We start from the raw sequence: 19,616 nt of genomic DNA, 5'->3' as shown, positions 1-19,616 counted from the left end.
TTTAAATCAAAAGAGAAATGTTTCCAGTGCTGTGTGGTAACTGCAAAGTCAGTAGTCCTCAAAAATGTAGGGAGTTCTTTTTCTCATCAGCTGCACAAGTTTGAATCATTTCCTTGTATAGTAGGTCTGAAGTTTGAACTGAGAAGTTATCTCAAGATACACTACAAAAGGTATGCTCATATTTATACTAAGGTATGCTATACTCAATGCATACAGGGTTTTTTTTATCTTTTTATTTTTATATGGCATAAAACAATGAATAAAGTGAATATCAAAAGTATAGAAACTGAAAAAGAAAAAATACCAAACAAAAAACCTGTGGCAGGTGGGAGGGGGAGAGAATCCCAAAATAACAAAAATCAAACACATCCCAGAAGATTGAGCAGCTTGTTAGAAGACTTTTTAAGGAAAATGGGTATGTGCCTGAGAAGGTATATAACTGTCCTCTCATAAATATATCTGCAATGAGAATCCCTCTTTCAGAGCAAAAAGGAATTTTCAGAGCAAAGCAGCTGTGCCATGTAGGTTATCATGATTTCTTGACTTCAATGCAGTGATTTGTATCACCGACAAATTGATTCCAGACAGGAGACATGCATGGTTATTGTGCCCTAAGGTTGTTACAAGAGTCAAATTAATTATTAAAGAATTTGAGTTTAACTGATACCAAATGTCATGCAAAATATTTCTCGATAAATTTGTTCATCTGATAATTGGGTTCATCTGATAGCTGGGTTCTACAAGTGTTAACTAAGGGCAAATTCTTCAGCACTATCTCCAAAATAGCAGTACATTTTACATCTGTTTGCTATCTTCTGCCAAAAAAAAAATAAAGTACAAACATAAAAAGGATAAAAAATTGCTGAGAATATTTTCTTTTTGGTTTTCTTCTTTGAATTAACTAATAGCATTAACTGTGACTCTTCATTTCTTCTTTAATGAGTATTGAATGTCTCCCAGTTTTCTAGAGTGCCTTTTGCAATGCTGTACCTTCACTGTGGAAGCTAGAGTAAAAACATAAAGTCAAAGGGCTAGGAAATATTTTAAACTTCAGTTTAGGAAACCAAATTTTGGAAATTTCTTGCACCCTTGGCCATTATCATTTCCAGATGAACTAACACATAACATGAATTGGTCTGATTTTTTTTAGCTGGTTTTATACCAGAGGAACTCCACTGAGAGAACGTATTCAATATTACTACAAGTGTGATAAGAAGCCTGTCTTAGTGGACCTTAGTCAAACATCAAGAGCAGCAAGATGTCTGCACTTGGACTACAGGTAAATTGTTTTCATAATTGATTTTATTAATTGAATTAATTTTCATGTCTAAGCAGGATTTAAATAGGGTCATATTTGCAACTATCATCCAATTTAACAATCACCAACCAATTTAGAAGCACATTATTTCACAGAATCATAGAATCATGGAATGGTTTGTGTTGGAAGGGATCTTACCAGCTAGTTCAAACTCTTCTGCTGTGGCCAGGGACACCTTCCACTAACCAGGTTGCTCAAAGGTCCATCCAACCTGGGCTGGGACACATCCAGGGATGTGAAATCCACAGCTTCTCTGAGCAACCTGATCAAGAGCCTCACCATCCTCACAATAAAGAATTTCTTCTTAATACCTGATCTAAACCAGCCCTCTTTCTGTTTAAAGCCATTGCCCCTTTTCCTATCTCTGCATGTCTTTCTGTTTCTGTGTTCTAAGTGACAGACTGCAGATGAAAAAATTCAAAAGCAGCTTGTTAATTTTGTTTGAATGACAAAGATAATGTCTCAGTAGGCTGGGGCAGTCTCTTTTTTTCCACCCCAGACAAAGGTTATGGTTACAATATTTATATATATTGACATTGAATACCTACCCATAAGTTTTGTATTCTTTGAAAAGTAGTCATTCATATAAAAATTTTTATATGTTTGCTCAGCATAAACAAAAATCTGCCACTGTAGCTGAGAAGTACATTTCTATTCTCAGCAGAAATGCCACAGACTTCACTAGCCTACATTGTGAGCAGTAGACTCTCCAAAATCATGGTTCATTAGGTTATTTTTCTGTTCTGCTGGTGGAACTGGTTGGCAGTCTTTGAAATATATTATGCTTTCTCTAGTTTCTCTAATTTTTCTTTTCAGAGCTTCACCAGCCTTCACCTGTCCTAAATACAAATCCCAACATATTTTACAATTAAGGAATTTTCTAAATTTATTTATTTATTTATTACCTGAAAGTCTGGAAACAATTTACAAGCCATTCCTCGACTTGTTTTTACTGTAGGATCACATAAAACTGCCTTTGTATAGAAGGCAAAGCCTTCCTAAAGGCCTCTGGGAGTCTTCTGACATGGTCCAGTAGAGGAGTAATCAGAGGGCTGAAAGTGATTAAAGAGACAAACCTAGGTAAGGGAGAAAGAAAGGTTCTTGAGAGTCATTTTTGCTTGTCTGAAAGGGAAAAGGCCTAACAAACACAAAAGTAGTGCGAAGTGATACACTGGAAATAAAACCCAGCCGCACTGTGAAGAGTGCAATTAAATGTCTGAGTGTGCTCCAAGATTATACCTCGCTAATTATCATTCAAGCTGATAACACACAGAACTCCTGCTCACCAGAGGTCCCATTCACCTCACTACCTTATTTTCCTTATCTCTAGGCCAAGAAGGACAAAGATTTCCAAAAACATACGAGCTAACAAGGTCATAGGACAATCAGTGACAAGTGGAATAACCATTAATTTGCAAAATTGGATTTGAAGAAGCAAAGAGCTGAAATTACTGTAGAAATGGCAAATCTTTCTGTATCCCCCATATCACCTCTTCTGTTTTATTCATTGTAAACCATAAATTAAGTTTTCCATTTCTTTAGTACAATCAGATTGAAAAAATTCTTGCAATAATCACCCAGGTTATGAGGACAAGACAATTCTGTTCCTGTCTGAGAAAGTAAAAGATTAAAAAGTCTACAGGTAAACATTATCTACAATGCTTTGCTGCTTCCAGGTGTGACATAATGTATTAACCTGAATATCCAGTAAACTAATCTAATTTAAAATATATATATTTTATAATGCAAAAAGTTGGAAAAAGTACTGCAGATAAAGTGAATAAAACAGATTTTTTATTTCTTCATCATTCAGTAAGTTAATTTGACAAGAAAACATTCATACTGCTTTAAGAACTAAGGCATCCTTTAGTCTGAAGTTATATAAACCATTTCCATAATGATTTCATGTGTATGTATTTATATCCAACAACACTTTTAAACTACTTGGGGTGTATGAAAAATTCCTAGAGGAAAGAAAAAAAAAGTCAAAAAAGAAAGATCCTTGAGTTGAATGTAACCAGAAATACAAAATAATGGACCATGCTGTAGGTATAGAAACTAGTCAGGTGGAGAAGGGGTATTTCATGTAGATATCATGAAAGATGTCTCTGCTGCAAGCATATCTTGAACTGTTTTTTTAAATTATGTCCTTCTGAAAGAAAAGACCCAGTTGGGTATTATTAGCCTTGTTAATGAGTATGTGACTAGAAAGCCTCACAGAAAACATGCAAGAGTCAAAGCTGGGCCTTTCCACAGTCAGAAAATCGGTTCAAGCAGAATACGCAGTTACTTAACTGCATTTTCCCCAATCACAGTAGCAAAGAAAGATAGTTTTGACAATTAAATACTTTGTGCTTTCAAAGGCATTTCCTCCTGTTCGTTTGGAGGCGTGTACATGCGTAAAATACAAAAGCAGCTGTCAAGAGAACCATGCTATGACTTGTTCCTGCTGAGCAGAACTATCCTAAGGTCAGCCACTAGAGCAAGCTGAGCTGAGTTTCCCATGGGTGAAAATGATAAGAAATTGCTGTGGTCTCACAGGTAAAACTTCCTTCTCAGTGACTTTAAGAAAGAGCAATTCAATTGCCTGAGGACATTAATATGGGGGACATAAGAAATATGAAGTTGTAAGAGCACTGGTTTTCTCCTTTAGCCTTAGAATTCAGGTTTAAGCCAGCTAAAGTCCAACTCCAAGGTCTACCCAAGGCTAAGATGAATGACAAGCAAGTACTAAGAACTAAGCAGCACCATGAGATATTGATGTCTCAAGAGGTCTTTGCACAGTCATATTGATCATGGTATCCAATACAAAAGACAACAGTCAATTTTTTTGACAGCTTCAGATCCAAGTTAGTTAGAGTGAGACCCTACTGATGCCCGAATTCACAGGAAGGGTTAAAGAGAAATAATGCTTAGTGGAAAGGAAGATCTCCATGAGAACAGGAATTCAAACCACTAACAATCACTTGTGGATAAAGCAAACAAAACAATATTTAACAGCCAAATTATCATAATCGGGTTCAAAATCCAAGATTAATCTGCATCTACTATTTCATATTTTCAAGTGTGCAGTACAGAAAGCGAATGGTGCAAATGACAAAGTTAAAAGTTGATGGGATAGTTATTTTGTTTATTTTTTTAACATAGAGCCATGAAGAGTTTACTTCAGAGAAAAAGGTAGACAAAGAGAGTTTTTCCATTTCTAGGAATGGAAATAAAAGGTAGCTACTGTAATTTTAAATGCTGAGCTGCTTCACAATTCTCTATGCCTCTCCAATTTATATTTTTAATATTAAATAAAAACCTTCTGCCTTCTAAATCAATTCTTATATGGTGCATTTTTCCACCACAAACAAAGAATATGAATCATACAAATTTCCATTCAAAATGTTTATTGTCACTGCAGATATAAAAAGATAATAACCCCAGTTCTATGGCCTTCTCATTCACAGATTTTTATGGTTCTCACAATTCTTTCTGCATTAGGGAACAATATAAGATCTTTCCTATAATAGAATTATCCAGTGGATAATTCAACATTCCTTTATGTCTGTACATTTTCTTATTGGATATTTTTTCATTTATTAAATAAGATAACAACATTATAGTAGGATCTAATAGACTTGTATGACCAGAAATTATATTAAATATTTAGCAGATACTTTCTCTAAGTTTTTTGTACATTAATATATTAAGATATGTCTTATCTTTCAAAGAAAAACCCCAAATGCTAAGGAATTTAGTACATTTTTGCTAGGTATTCTGAAGACATTCTCTGAAGTAAAAAGACACATTGAATATTCATTTGGTAGTACACGGGCCTTTTAAAAATGTTATATTAGAAATCTTGATAAAGTTACTAATAGATCTTTTGCTTACTTGGAAAATACCCTCCAGACAGGTCACCTTAATAGACTGAAAATATGAATTAGTATTTATAATCATTTGCTTTAGCCTATAAAATTCATACAGCTTTGCATCACAAAACTGGCTGAAACAGAGTTTCAAATTCATTAACTTTTTAGGTTTAAAAATGAAGCAATTATAATTAGATTTAAACTAGTATCACCTAGATGTGCTTTTTTCCCCCAGAAATAAAGGAAACTCTTCAGAAAGAGTTGCAAGAAAATGCCCTGTGCAAAAAGCTTTTGAGTTGGTAACATCCATGCTTCAACAACAGCCTGCTATCCAACCTGCCAGATAACATGGCACAGGTTTTCTGAGCATTTATGGAGCCTGATAAAGTAGGAAAAAAGATCAAAGCCTCAAGAGGCTTTCAAGTTTTCCAGTATGCTGTAATAAGGGCAGACTGTATTTTATGTACTGCATTGAAGTAAGCTGCACTTCATTTTTGTCTCCAGAAGATTTAGGGGTGGTCTCCGTGTTTAACTTTCTGCACAGGGGGGTGTGTTCTCACCTACAAACAGAACTATTTTTATGGACAGACAGTCATACAGTATTAGACTCTCATGTCTCTAGCACTGGAAAGTGTTGCAGAACCCAGCATTGCTAGAGCATAAATGTAAATATAGGAATAAACTTTGGAGTTAATAATAATGAATGAATCTATGCTGAAGTTAGCATTTGCTTCAAAGATTGGGAGTAATATCATAGCTCCGATGAAGCTGGCATCTGAGCAAAACATACAAAACCTAGCAATACATAGTTCTGGGAAAAGAAGCATTTGACAATGTAATGAAATCGATACAGCCAGAACAAACAAGGTTGTCCTCATAGCACTTCCATAGGGAAATAGGAGAACTGCTGTAAACACGTTGGTAAAAAGTCTTTTAGGATTTCTTTCTTGACTTTTGCAAATCCTAGATAATAGGGGAATTTCAAAACTGTCCTGAGCAGTAGGAGTTTCTTTATCCTTAGCCACAGCTGTGACTTCTGCAGGCAATTTTAAGCTCAGTAATTTAAGAAACATATGAAAAAATACATAAAATGGAAAGGTCAAGAAATAATTTCCCACCAGGCAAAACAGAAGAGTAAAGAGGTAAGGAAGTAGATCTAAATAACTAGATAAACCATTCAGGAGGGAACATCACAGACTAGCATCTCCTCTGAGTTTACATAACAGAAAAATAATTATTCCTAGGTGAAGAAGAAGTAAGAAGGACCCACAGATGGATAATACATCATTTCATATGCAAAAGACAAATCATTTGGGATTTAAAATACTGTTAGAGATGCTTGATCCTGAATAGTACTGTGTGAGAGGTATGCCTGACTTAAACTATTTTTCTCGGCATTTTCTCTTCATGATTGACTTCATTTTGCTTGTCAGAGTCCTGAGGATGCTTCCAGCCCCTCATGGGCCTGACCCAGCTTCCTTGGTAGTCTCCACATGCTCTGCTGGGTCTCCACATTGGAGACCTGACTCCTTGGGAGTCTCCACATGGGTCCAGCAGCCAGGGGATGGTGGCCTCTGCTGGGGTCACCTCGGCTGGCCTGCCCTACTGCAGCAGCTGGCCCTCACCATGCCCTGTCTTTCCTCAGACCTGGTTTTCGGACAGGGTCAGGCTTCCTACAGGGAGGCAAGTCAGGCCAAGTGCAAGCCAAGAAGAGCAGAGACCCAGCTCAGCTCTCATCAATGAAGTTCTACCGTTGGGCCCCAAAGAGCTAGGATTTCACCTTGGATTTCATATTCCAAATACACCCAAAAGAAGATCGTGTTCACAGAGCTGGGTGCACCATCCCCACGTCTCTGCACCCCAAAAAAGGGCTGCCACTCCCACACTGCGTTTAGGAGCTCCTCATGAGTTCAAGCAAGCAGGACTCTTCAAATTTATCATATATTTCTGTTGCAGACTAGTCATATCTTTCCTAGAAAGATGAAAACAAGTCTAGAGAAAGAGTGTATCACCATAAACTTATGCACACTGGATCAAAAATATGCAGGACCAAAAATATATCTCTAGCTGAATGGTTTCCCACCCAGAGGGTTGCAAAGCATGCAATGTATCAAGAAGTTTCCTGACACCTTAAAATTGAAACACCTATACTTCCCTCCTAGTTTAATTTTTTTTTTTTACCCTCAAGTTATGATATAATAATTAGATTTTTTTTTTCCCTCAAAGCCCATGACTAAATCTCTTTAATTTTAATGATGTTGTTGGAGCTCTTCAATCATAGGGTTAAACCTTTCCTCTAGCCCAAGGCATCTCATAATTACCTTCATAGAATGGCAATCAGAACATTCATAAAACATCAAACATTAAAATGTTGCAGTATTGATGCAGGACTCAAATCTCCAGAAAAAATATCTCAATACTATATATATTCCTAAGTGGTGTCTCTCCTGGGACCTACAAGCTACCACTGCACTTCCTCAGGATCAGCACAACCCACAGCAGCTCTGGTCTGTCCCAAGATGTTAAAGAGATCGTGCAATTCCATCACAGTAACAGTGAAGACTATGCAAATGGAGGCTTTTTAAATCAATGCAATATTAAGGCCATTATGTTCTGACTCATAAGGCAATGTTAGAATTTTTTTTAAAGTCTGGCATATAAATGAAACAGACACATTTTTCTATGCTTTAATTAAACCAGAAAAAGCACAAGAGCAAAACAAGAAGTTTTTATGTTTCACTCTGAGATGCAGGACTCTTGTTAGAATAGAGGATTTAAACCCCTAGAATCCCGTCTTTATCAAATTCTGAAGTCTATTGCCGTTGAAAGATTTATCAAAACAAGATTTGGACAGAAGATTTTTTGCAACAAGAAATTGGTTCTTCCTGGAATTTACTTTATAAAAAATCCTGACTAGCTCTACACAACCTGCCCATACACAGAGTAGCAAATATGCCTAAAATATACCAGTGAGGTTCTGCCCTTGGGTATGCAGGTATGTGTAGAAAAATGATTAAAAAATCCACAGCACTCAGGGACAGCATGTTTTTAAAATTACACTTACTGGTTTTAAGTTCAAGAGAAAAACAAGCTAGTCTCTCCTTACTCTTTTGGGTGATGATGAGACAATCACTTCCCACATTTAAAGTAAGGACAGCACTTTGCAAGGAGCTGCCAGATCTAGAACTGCAGCACACAGTATTTGACTAAAGTATCAGAGCACTTTACTCCAGACACACGTGTCCAGAAACCACAGCTCACACTGGGAGAACTTAGACATTAAAAAAATTGTCAGCATAGGTTATGGAACAATGGGCAGCTCTGAACATCTGAGGCCTCTCAGGGGTTTTATGAGGGTCACAGAAGGGGTCAGCTCACTCTTACCTGACACTCAAGAGTGAGGTGATGATTTGCAGCATCTTAGCTCCCTTTTCCAGGCATTCTGCCCCAGGAAGTTCAGGAAGACACCGATCAGATCCCAATGTTCCCACTTGTTGCCCTGGTCCTAGGAAGCCCTGCTCAGGCTCTGCTCACCCATTCCAGGGTGTGCTGGGCACACAGAACCTGCCGGCCTTGTGCAGCACGGCTGGAGCTGGGGATCCAGCAAACATGTTTGTTGCTCAAGCTCCAGACTGACCCTGCTGCTCTGCTGGGTGTCTGTGAGGCAGGGGAAGGGAAGGGAAGGGAAGGGAAGGGAAGGGAAGGGAAGGGAAGGGAAGGGAAGGGAAGGGAAGGGAAGGGAAGGGAAGGGAAGGGAAGGGAAGGGAAGGGAAGGGAAGGGAAGGGAAGGGAAGGGAAGGGAAGGGAAGGGAAGGGAAGGGAAGGGAAGGGAAGGGAAGGGAAGGGAAGGGAAGGGAAGGGAAGGGAAGGGAAGGGAAGGGAAGGGAAGGGAAGGGAAGGGAAGGGAAGGGAAGGGAAGGGAAGGGAAGGGAAGGGAAGGGAAGGGAAGGGAAGGGAAGGGAAGGGAAGGGAAGGGAAGGGAAGGGAAGGGAAGGGAAGGGAAGGGAAGGGAAGGGAAGGGAAGGGAAGGGAAGGGAAGGGAAGGGAAGGGAAGGGAAGGGAAGGGAAGGGAAGGGAAGGGAAGGGAAGGGAAGGGAAGGGAAGGGAAGGGAAGGGAAGGGAAGGGAAGGGAAGGGAAGGGAAGGGAAGGGAAGGGAAGGGAAGGGAAGGGAAGGGAAGGGAAGGGAAGGGAAGGGAAGGCTGAGCAAAATTCTTCGTGATATTTAAAGTGTAATTTTGGAAAGATCTTAATGGCTTCTCTGAACTCACCTCAACTATTAGGAAAACTTATTTAAAAATAGAGCCCTGGAGGCTATAAAGCAGATGTTCACATTTACTGTAGTTTTTACAAAATAAATCATTGTCATTTAATGCCTCTGATTGGATCAGATGGAAGAGTCATCACCCTCACTATGAATATAGTTGTAACGTCAAAGGATTCCTGGTTTACATGAAAAACAGTCAGGTGACTAAGAATTTAATGCTGGGAACTGGAGTAGAAAAGAATACTTTGAATAATCCAGATTTTCACAGATAAAGCTTCATTTATTGCAAAAGAAAACTTTCTAACAGTAGCAAAGGAATTTTTATTCATAAACAAGTTCACAGGGTCACTCTTTCATCATCTGCACAGGTCATTCTAATGCTTGCTCTGAATTCCTTAGGGTAGTTTTAATTTTCAATGAATGCAGAGAGTCATTACCACACCAGCCCTGCAGTGGAGGACTGAATCCTGTATATCAAGTACAATCAGCTAAACTGGAGGAGGAGTTTGTCCATTGATTTTTAGAATCTGAGGGCAATAAAATGACTTTTACTTCATCTTTCTCTTGCAATATGGGTACTCCCTTGGCTCCAGTAATTAAATTGCTGGAGAAAATCTAATTACAAATTTAAAATTAACTAGCTGAAAATTGTGGCAGCATACAAGTGAGTTCCTCATAATTTCAGTTACACCTGTTCAGTAATAAATATTAATGAGTTTTCAGCTTGGGAGAGACAAAAACCTATAGAACTGCTTTATTCACTTACTAGTAAATGTTGGTTCTGCAGCGCCCCAGAGTTCTGTAAAACCAAAATATTGTGCAGAATCATGGTTTCTGTGGTGGGAGAGTATTTTCAATAAATAATATTTTATACATGAGGATAGTTTAATACATTTGGCAAAAAATATATATGAGATAAAGGCTTAAACCGTTCCTACTACAGACAATAGAAAGACCCCCATCAGGCTGCATGCACTGGCAGAGCCCTGACCTTAAGGGAAATGGCAAAGTCTCACCTGCTGCAATGAAGATCACTCCTGAGCCAGCTGGGAGTGCTTCTGTTGGAGCAATGTTTGTTCACCAAGGCAACTGACTGTATACTTTCTATATTTATCTTTTTTTTCCCCAGTTCCAATTCCAGGGAAACCATTTAGAGGCAATTCCTGGGCACCATAAGAAATCTAAATTACTGGGTAACTTCAGGTCCCTCACCAAGGCTCACTCTGGTTTTGCATGAGCTAAGACAAATTAGAAAAACACCCCTAGAGGGAAGAAATTGTGCCAGTGAGAAACATGTCCATGTGGCATCAGGACTAGCTGGTGTAAGCTTTCCCACCCATAGATTAGAACAGTTAGTCTATCCTCAGTGCTTCTCTCCATTTGCTATTCTTTTTTTGTCAACAATATCGCTTCTGGGCTCTGTGAAATACCAAAGTGAAATCAGGTGCATCTCAGTCAAAGTGACACAGGCATCTTGTCATACAAACAACAGTAGCTTGAGGTATCACATATATTTGTCACCAAAAAAACTGAAATGGAAAGCAAAATTAACTTATTTTTAAAAAATTAAGACTATTGTTTCACCTCCAAAAAAAAAAATATTAACCAGAAAATGCTAGCAAGTGTTAGCAAAATGTTTTCCAATACTTCAGTATAAAAAGTATGGAATGCCATAACCCATAGAATTTTTAATCTTAAAAATTAAACATTTTTACTTTTTTGATTCAAAATGGTTATAATTTTTTTTATTATTATTTTGGAGATAATATCTCTAAAGCTTATTCCTAATGATTTTTGCTTGGTAAAATTAGACTTATGATCAAAATTGCTTATGCATCTTTATTCAATTTGGATCCAGAATACTATAGAAAAGCAATCTTTTCACCAGTGAATTATTTTCTAAAAGAAGCCCAAAACTGCAGAATCATATAAATATTTTCTTCTTTTTAGAGTTCAACAAATTTCACTTAAAAAATTGTTATAGGTCAGGAAGGAAATCCATTCTCATTTTATCTGAGCCATTTTATGCAGAGATGTCTAAAGATAAGTAGGTAATTTTGACTTAAAAGAGTCTCTGGGAACAGTTCATGTATCAATAGGGCCCAGAAGGGAAGGTGAAATCACAAGTGTACACCTCTTACTTGTGTCTGCAGTTATCCCAGATCCCTTTCATCCCCAGCATACCATTATGATGTTACATTAAGGAGCCACTCTGTAACACAGCTGGCCAGAGTCATCACTGGCCCAAGGGCTACTTGTGAGAAAAGTGCATACCTGTGTTTGTGCATATTACAATAAATAATTAGTTCTGTTTTCATGGCATCTGGCAGCTCAGTTATGATGATCAGACCCTCATGAACTGATAAGTATCCTCAACAGAGCTGTATGGTGACCTATGTGTAACAAGCCAAGAGAACGCCATCATACGTTCTTCTTCCCGCTTCCCTGTTTTCCTTGTCTCACTCCCACACTCCCACTGTTCTTATGGCAAGAACAGCCATGCAGCCCATTCAGACTCCCCAGGTTCTTCCTGCCTTTCCCTCTGTTTTTAAATTACTCTGAATGGGAGCCTCTCCCTCCCAACCCTATGGGCTGGGCCGGCTACCTGATGCCCTGCAGGCATTAAAGGGTATTTTCTTACCAGCAGCAGTAGCAGACAGGGAGCAGAAGACAGCCAGAAAACTCAGTGCTGACCTGTTGAAAACCTGAGCCAGAACATGTCCCTCACTTCACAGAGATGGGCTGTAGCCTGACAGGTCAGGGTGGAAAAACAGGGGTGCTTGTCTGACTCAAAGGGCTGAAACAAATAAATGACCGTGGTTAGCCAGGGACTGCTTGAGGCAAAGTGAGCAGGGCTGCATGGAGCGGGCTAATTTTTATTTTTCATTCACTGTCTTTGTCATAGATGGAAGTTACTGAAACCTTTTTCATCATATTTTTCACTTATATATCACTTATATATATCAGCTTAAGGGATGCGGGTATAATTATCTGTGGGCAGTTTGACATGTGCCTTGCCAGCTTACAATGGAACTTTGTGAAGGAGAAGAGAGAACAAATTTTTCTCATGGTTATTAACCACTGCACCCATCTACTCTCTTACCTCATTACTATGCCAGTTTTCTCCCTAAAGATAGAATTAATTGATTCATCCCTAATAAATCCACAAGGTGACCTGTAGCTACAGGAGAGCTTATTTACCTGAGGGTGAAGGCTATCTGAAAAATAAGGTTCCTTATCAGAAACTGGAGGTGAGATGAAGAAAATATGATACAGGGAAAAAACCAATTAACATACTTGGGGCAACAGAAGCTTACAATTAAAGTTCTACGTGCTATAAATACCCACTTGTTTGAAAAGTTTCTTTTAAACTTGACTAACAAAGCCCAACTGTGTTGAAAGTATGCTGACCTATTTGCTGCAGCTTTGGTTCACATAGTAAGTCCCATGATGAGTTTCAGTCTTCAGGCTAAACACTTTCTCATTTATTGTCTCTTGTTTTACCAGCTGGACTTCCACATGCACAAGTACGTGACATGCAAGTAATTAATGGCACTTTAAGTATTCAGAAGCTGCATTCTGCACCTACTATCCTGTACAAGGTCATAAGAAATGTCTAAAAAAAACTTTATATATGTCTGTAGCAAAGAAAGTAAGAGTTGCACTTTGGTATTTGAAGTCTCAGGCTTTTATCCTGAGTTTTGAAACTGGGAAGGTGTCTTTCTAGCAAATGGAAGCTGTGATACTCACCTAATCTGAAGATTTAAGGGCTGAATTGAAAAATCTGAAGTAAAATCACCAGAAAAAAATCTCACTCTAGGTGGCATTATGGTTACAGACCTAACTGCAGTTCTGTCTTTGGGTCGGTTCCTTGGACAGCATGCACTGCCATGGAAGACAGCACAGTAACTGCATGGAGAAAGGCTCTTCTGCCCTGCTACAGGGGAAAAGGAGCACTTTTTTAAAGGCAGCAAAAACACTTGTAAATGGCTTTAAGGCAAGTAGAGCTCCAGTCTCCCAGCAAACTCACCGTGTGTTTTGCCAGCGAGTTGCTGGAGCATTGTGAGCAACCAGGAGCTCACCGGAGCAGAGGCTCAGTCTGGCATCTGTCCTGTATCTTCCCCTATGAAGTGCAAGCTCTCACATACACATACAGCTGGGAGGGGTGCAGGGGGTGTCTCCAGGTGAGTGTTGGCACATGGGCTTTGCTCCTCTCCTGGAGCAGTTACAAGTATCAGCCACTGAAGTTCCCATCTCACTTTCCCTTTGGGAGCAGCCAGCCCTCCCTGCACCCAGCTCAGAGGCACGACAAGAAGCAGGAGGTGGTTGCCCACAAGCAGATAGGGGATGTTGGCTTTTAGGGTGAAGGAGCTGCTCACAGTGGTGCTCATCCGTGCACCAAGCAGCCCAGCAAGGCTTCAGCCACTGTGTCTCTACTGCATCTGCTCTGTAAAGGTTGTTTGGGCACCCATTATGCCCCCCACACCAGGTGCCATGTACTCCTTCCCTGCATGCCATGTATTCCTCCCCTGAGTGCCCCCCCGTGCCTGCAGGAGCCAATCTGCCCAGGACACAGTCAGGAGTTCTGCTGCAAAACCCACGCGCCTTAAAAGCTGCTGTGGTGTGACAGCCAGCACAGATATGCCTAAATGGCTTTGAGCATCTGGCATTTAGGTGATAGTGCAAGTGAGAATATGACTTAATTTGGAAAAAAATCAGAGGGATCAAGTAGAAAATTATTGACGTACAAAGACTTATTACTGCTAGTGATGAAACATTCATGAAAAAAGACTTAAACATCAATGCAGCAAGCTTTTCTGCTAATCTAGGACACACCATTAGGATTTGCTGTAAACAGATGTCAGCTTTCCCATCAACAATTTTCCTTTGCAATTATTGGTAGCACATCCATGATCAAATATTAATACCCCAGACACTAGGGCAAAATGAAAGTTCACTTAGAACTGCATAGGAATTTTCCTACAGTCTTCTGAAAAGGAAACCAAGGGGCAGTATGTGCCCAGAATCAGCAGGGGGTCTTGTTAAAATAGTTGAGATTCCCTGAATCCCTATGTTAATGATTTCTTAATTAACAGTCAGAAGCTTCATATTGCTATCATATCAGGCTCACTAGAGGCCCCATTAGCAAAAAGCAAAATCCAGAATTTTTCAATATGTTGAGGAGTAAACTGGAAAAGACAGAGAAGAGGGGTCTAAAGAAGTCTCCACCTGTCATGCAGAAAATCTTTCTTCAGCAAAGAAACAGGAAAAAAAAACCCAACCTTGTTCCTTCCATAACCTTTGGTGTCAAACATTGGTTTTGTCCAGAATAAATTAACAGTAAATCATTAGAGGTAATTTAGATCAATTGCTAACAGCATCAGTTCAAATGACTTGTTAAATTCAGCTGAAATTTCTTCACTTGTACCCTGAGCATGAATTAATCTTATACTTCCCCAGCATGACTGCATGCTTAATTTGAAGTCAGGTAATACACAGAATTTGTGTGTCTGCACTTGGATTTTTTGGTAGTTTTCTCAGCATGTAAGTCACTGTTTACTGGCTGCTTAACCTCCTCAGTGAAACAAGTCAGCTGGGAAATTGAACAGCACTTTTTTTTGGGATAATTCAATGAATTAGCAGGACAGGGACACCTCAGAGGGGCTGCCACTCAGTTTAACATTAGGAAGCACCACCTAACCCAGTTCTATGTATATCAGCAGTTTCCATTTGAAGACTTCAGAAAACAAAGAATCTGCTGCTGTAGTTTATTTCAGTGATCAATCATGTCTTCTGGCAAAAATAGCAGTGCATCTGAGGCTCAACACAGGTCACACAGAGCCACTCCAAGAAAGTTGGGTTACATTGTGCATGCTTCGTGATATGCTTTTGTGAAGGCATTTTGATGTGGTGCAGCATTGTTGAGAGTAATTTTATAGAGAGTAACGCACTAAAAATAATGAAATCCTTAAAATTCCAAGAGTTAGAGAGCATTTTGAGAGAAAAATAAAACTCTTTCTTAACAGATGGAGTGGGTAGAGCAAACTGGATAGCTACAAAATAATTTAACTGCAACCTTTAAGTTTATGGCAAGTGCTGCCAGTGTTTAGAAAGCTTTTCAGAGTAAGCAGAGAAATTAAATCAGGTCTGGGGTTTGAGGAATTTTTAAGGCAGCATGAAAATTTTGCACCAACTTTCTGGAACAAACAACTGTTTACTGAACATATTCTATACAACTCATAAGTGTATTCCCATCAATAAAAATCTTCATTGTAAGCCTAGCAATTAAAGATTCGAGCTGAAAAAAATGCACTCCAACTCCTTCATGTTAATATTGTGTGCTTGCAGTTATTTGTGGATATGAAAATTCAGGTCAGTTGGAAAAACATCAAGATGAATCTCTGGTGAGACTTTGCATGTAGCAGAGTCACTAACAGTAGCCAGGTCAGCATGTGGGGATCAAAATCTTTGTTTTTCTAGGTGATTACAGTAAATACACCTATAAACTGTTTTAATGCTACTGGATTCAGGAATACTTTTTTTACTGTACTTATTAAAGACCTGTTATGCAAACAGAAAATCACACTTCACATAATAGAGAAAAAACTTATGATGTCTGTTAAGAGACAAAAATTAATCCCTAAATTATATATATTGCTTATGTATATATACTTACAAAGTAGGCTTACAGATGAACACTGTGGGGAGTGAATTGCAGAAGAAGGTGTTTCAGAAGTTAAAGGTTATAAATTGAGTTGGTGATCAGAATTAATTCATAAGCTAAGGAAAGAGCTATCACTTCAGGTAATTCTGAGCAATTCAAAACTGCAGCCTTCTGGAAATCTCTCCATTAACAGAGCCATGGGAGAAGATTCCTGCTTGAAAATCTGTTGCAAGGCCATGCAGTGACATGTGATTATGAATAATTCACTGTTAATACTTGCACTGCCTCTTTAGATTAAAACAAATTTTAATTTCTGCCCCCTCATCACAGTATCCTTGTTGTAAAGATTCAAAGTTACTTGGTTGCCTTAGATCTGCATTCCCACATCTTGTTCCTTCCCATCCTTGCAGTGGATTAGGCCTCTTGTAGGAATGTTTTGCATTATTAATGTCTGTGGCATTTCAGATGTGCTGTGTGCTGGCAGTGCACTGAGCTGGTGGTGTGGGAAGCGCTGCAAAACAGGACTGACAGAACTCTACACTGCCCTGTCTCACTGGAGATTGGCACTTCTCGCTGTTGGCACTAAAGATGATTGTTTCTCTTGAATGGCTGCCTGCATTAATACCCTGAGTACACACAAGACTGTTCCCTTCCCCATTGAACCAAATGTGCCATTGGAAAGCAAAAGGATTTTATGATTTTATTTTGAAAATGTCCTAGAGTAGAAGTGCACTCTTTGCTCGCGGACAAGCGCCTGTAAGTCAGGGGGTACTGAGTGTACTGGCCAAGTGCCCCTGCATTTCTCAGCATCCTTGACATACAAATACTGAGGAGCAGCACTGGGGCTTACTAAGCACATTCACCAGCAGCAGACCTGGCCCTGAAGGCCTCATCCAGTGTCCTTTTTGACAGAGACCACCAGTTCCGCTGACCCAAAACTCCATCCCCTCCTCTTCCCTTACACAAAAACAGCTGGCTGACTAAGGAGCCACTCCTCTGCATGTTGCAATAAACAATTCCACACAAAGCTAATAAATTTTGGGGGTTTCTCCCCCTCTGGATTCCTCTAGTTTTTTACCCTACTCCATAACTGGCTTTCTGAGATTGGGTAGGTGGATTATATCTTGAGACACAGGCATAATCTGTTGTGTGCAAGGTTGTCAAAGTCCTGTCAAAAGCAAACCAACAAGTGGGCAGGCCTTTGTTTGTCCTTCTTTCAGGAGAAAAAAAAAAAAAAAGAAAGTAAAAGCAGGCTTTGGGTCTAAGACTTGGAGCACCTTTTGCTGGTAAAAAAAAAAAATTAATACCTGGTCTCTGGGAACACAATCTTAACTCTCTCTCCAGACTTAACTCTGATGGCAGATGGCAGTCTTGTTTGCAGTAAAAAAACCCCAGCAGAGCACTGCTGCTGGCACCAAGACATGCGGGGACACCTTTTGTGGTACTTCCACAGTCAAGCAGGTTACAGTAAAGCACATACAGCTTTGTAGGTGAGACAGTTCTGATGCACAGCTGTAACTTGCCGCACTGATATTTGGTGTTTAATCACCACCATCTGCTCAATGCCACTGCAGAAGCCAGATAACCCAAACCTACCTCAATGACTGACCACCTTTGTAGAAAGCAGCCCCCCCATTTACCCTCTGCTTGGCAAGAGGTACTACAGCTTAAATCTCACTGTTGCCTACCTCCCATTTACAAAGGTGAGAGGGGGATTTTCAACTAGAACTAGTTTTACCAAACTAGTGAAGCCAGGACAAGACTCTGAGCTTGGACTTCTTCCACAGTGCCATGGCAGCAAACATGTTCCCATATGGACCAAAAGCTGGGAGCTGTTTCCTGGACACCTCTGACAAATGTAATGTCAAGTAAATAAAAACTAAAAACAACCAGAAAGTTAGAAGTTTCATATGCAATGTATCTACTGGCTGAAAGAAATCATACTGTGGTCAGAAGTGCCATTGTCTCTAAGTCATAGAAATATTCAGCAATGTGAGGTATTGTAACAATAATTAATACAAAACTGTACCAGTCCATATAAGCATTAACAACAGAAGAAATTACAGGAGAATAAGAAAGAGAAGTCAAGGGTCAAAATTCAGTAAAGGTAGCATCTTTGCTCTAAGTGTTCAATACCCCTGATTTCATCACCTTGCAACATTATCTCAGTTACAGCTTGCATTGATTTGCCAATCAATTAAAATATGAAGTGAAGCTATCACAGAAAATGTGTTGGAGTTGAACTGAGAGGCTAAAGCAATTCTAATCTGATTAGATATTTTCTAAATACATACCAGTAATTGGAACAAAATTGCGTGAAATTAAGCTTACGTTGGATATTCTTCACAAATCTGACTTGTTTTAAGAACAATTACCTTTTTTTTTTTTACTTTTTATGATAATTATACAACTCTTCTGTAGCTATCATTTCAGTCAAAATAATCTCTACATGAACACTGTTTAAATAAGAAACATTTATAGTTATATTAACCTGTAAATCTAATTTGCAGTCTCTGCTTTTGGAAACCTGGAAGGGAGAGTCTTATCAATATACAAGTGGTAATTTGCATTAACCCTGTGGGTTATCAGACTCTTTAACACTTCAGTTCACCAGACATGGCAACAACAGTTGCTTGAACAGCCTACTAATTTTTATAGCTCATGTTCTTTTAATTCACCTCTCTCCCCATGGTTATTGCACTTACATACAGCAGTGACTCCTGCAGATGTTTAAATCAAGTAATTGGCAATCAATACCACCTTCAACTATATCTGATTTTAAAAGTATTTTCTCACAACTCCTTCTGTATAGGCAGCGTCACTAGTTGGGCCAGCCAAAGAGGGACATCATTTATTGTATTACATTTTGGCCTCCCATCAGTATGAAAATACACAGAAGAGGGAAGTGACTGATGTGCACAGCAGCTTTCTAACAATTCTGTCAGCATTAGCACAGCTGTCACTGCTAATTTATAAGCATTGGTACAGTTTCACAGCAGAGGGTTCTTAGGAAGCAGCAAAATGCTGTTCAAAGCAGAGATGAAAACTCTTGACTTTCCAACCACATCATCCTTAAACTAAAAAGCCAGGAGTAAGAGAGTCCTCTCTCTGTAGTCATCGCATACAAATAGTGGTTCCAAAAGTGGTTCCCATGTTAGTTCTTTGAATGCAGAGGGACTGGTACCTTTATCCTATTTACAAAAGCTTATTGTCAGGGATCATTAAGCATCTCGAGGAAGCAGAGTATGTGTAACACATCTTACCAGCAGGGAGCCAAATGAACACAATTTCTCCAAGAAGGTTGTGGCATAACTCTGATGCTCACTGAGCAAGCAGGACTCCTGTCATAAACATTACCAATGTTCCTATGACTTCTATTATTAAGCACAGCCAGCACTAACCAGACAGTCAAAACAAGAACTTTGCTCCAGACTGTTTCATCACTTGGTATCTGTGAAGATGATACATGTGTATGATGAAACCATAGGAAAATCCTGGGACATCTAGCTGAA

Source organism: Cyanistes caeruleus, chromosome 2, assembly GCF_971803275.1.
Source record: "Cyanistes caeruleus chromosome 2, bCyaCae1.hap1.1, whole genome shotgun sequence".
Lineage (NCBI taxonomy): Eukaryota > Metazoa > Chordata > Aves > Passeriformes > Paridae > Cyanistes > Cyanistes caeruleus.
This window is presented reverse-complemented; position numbering follows the sequence as displayed.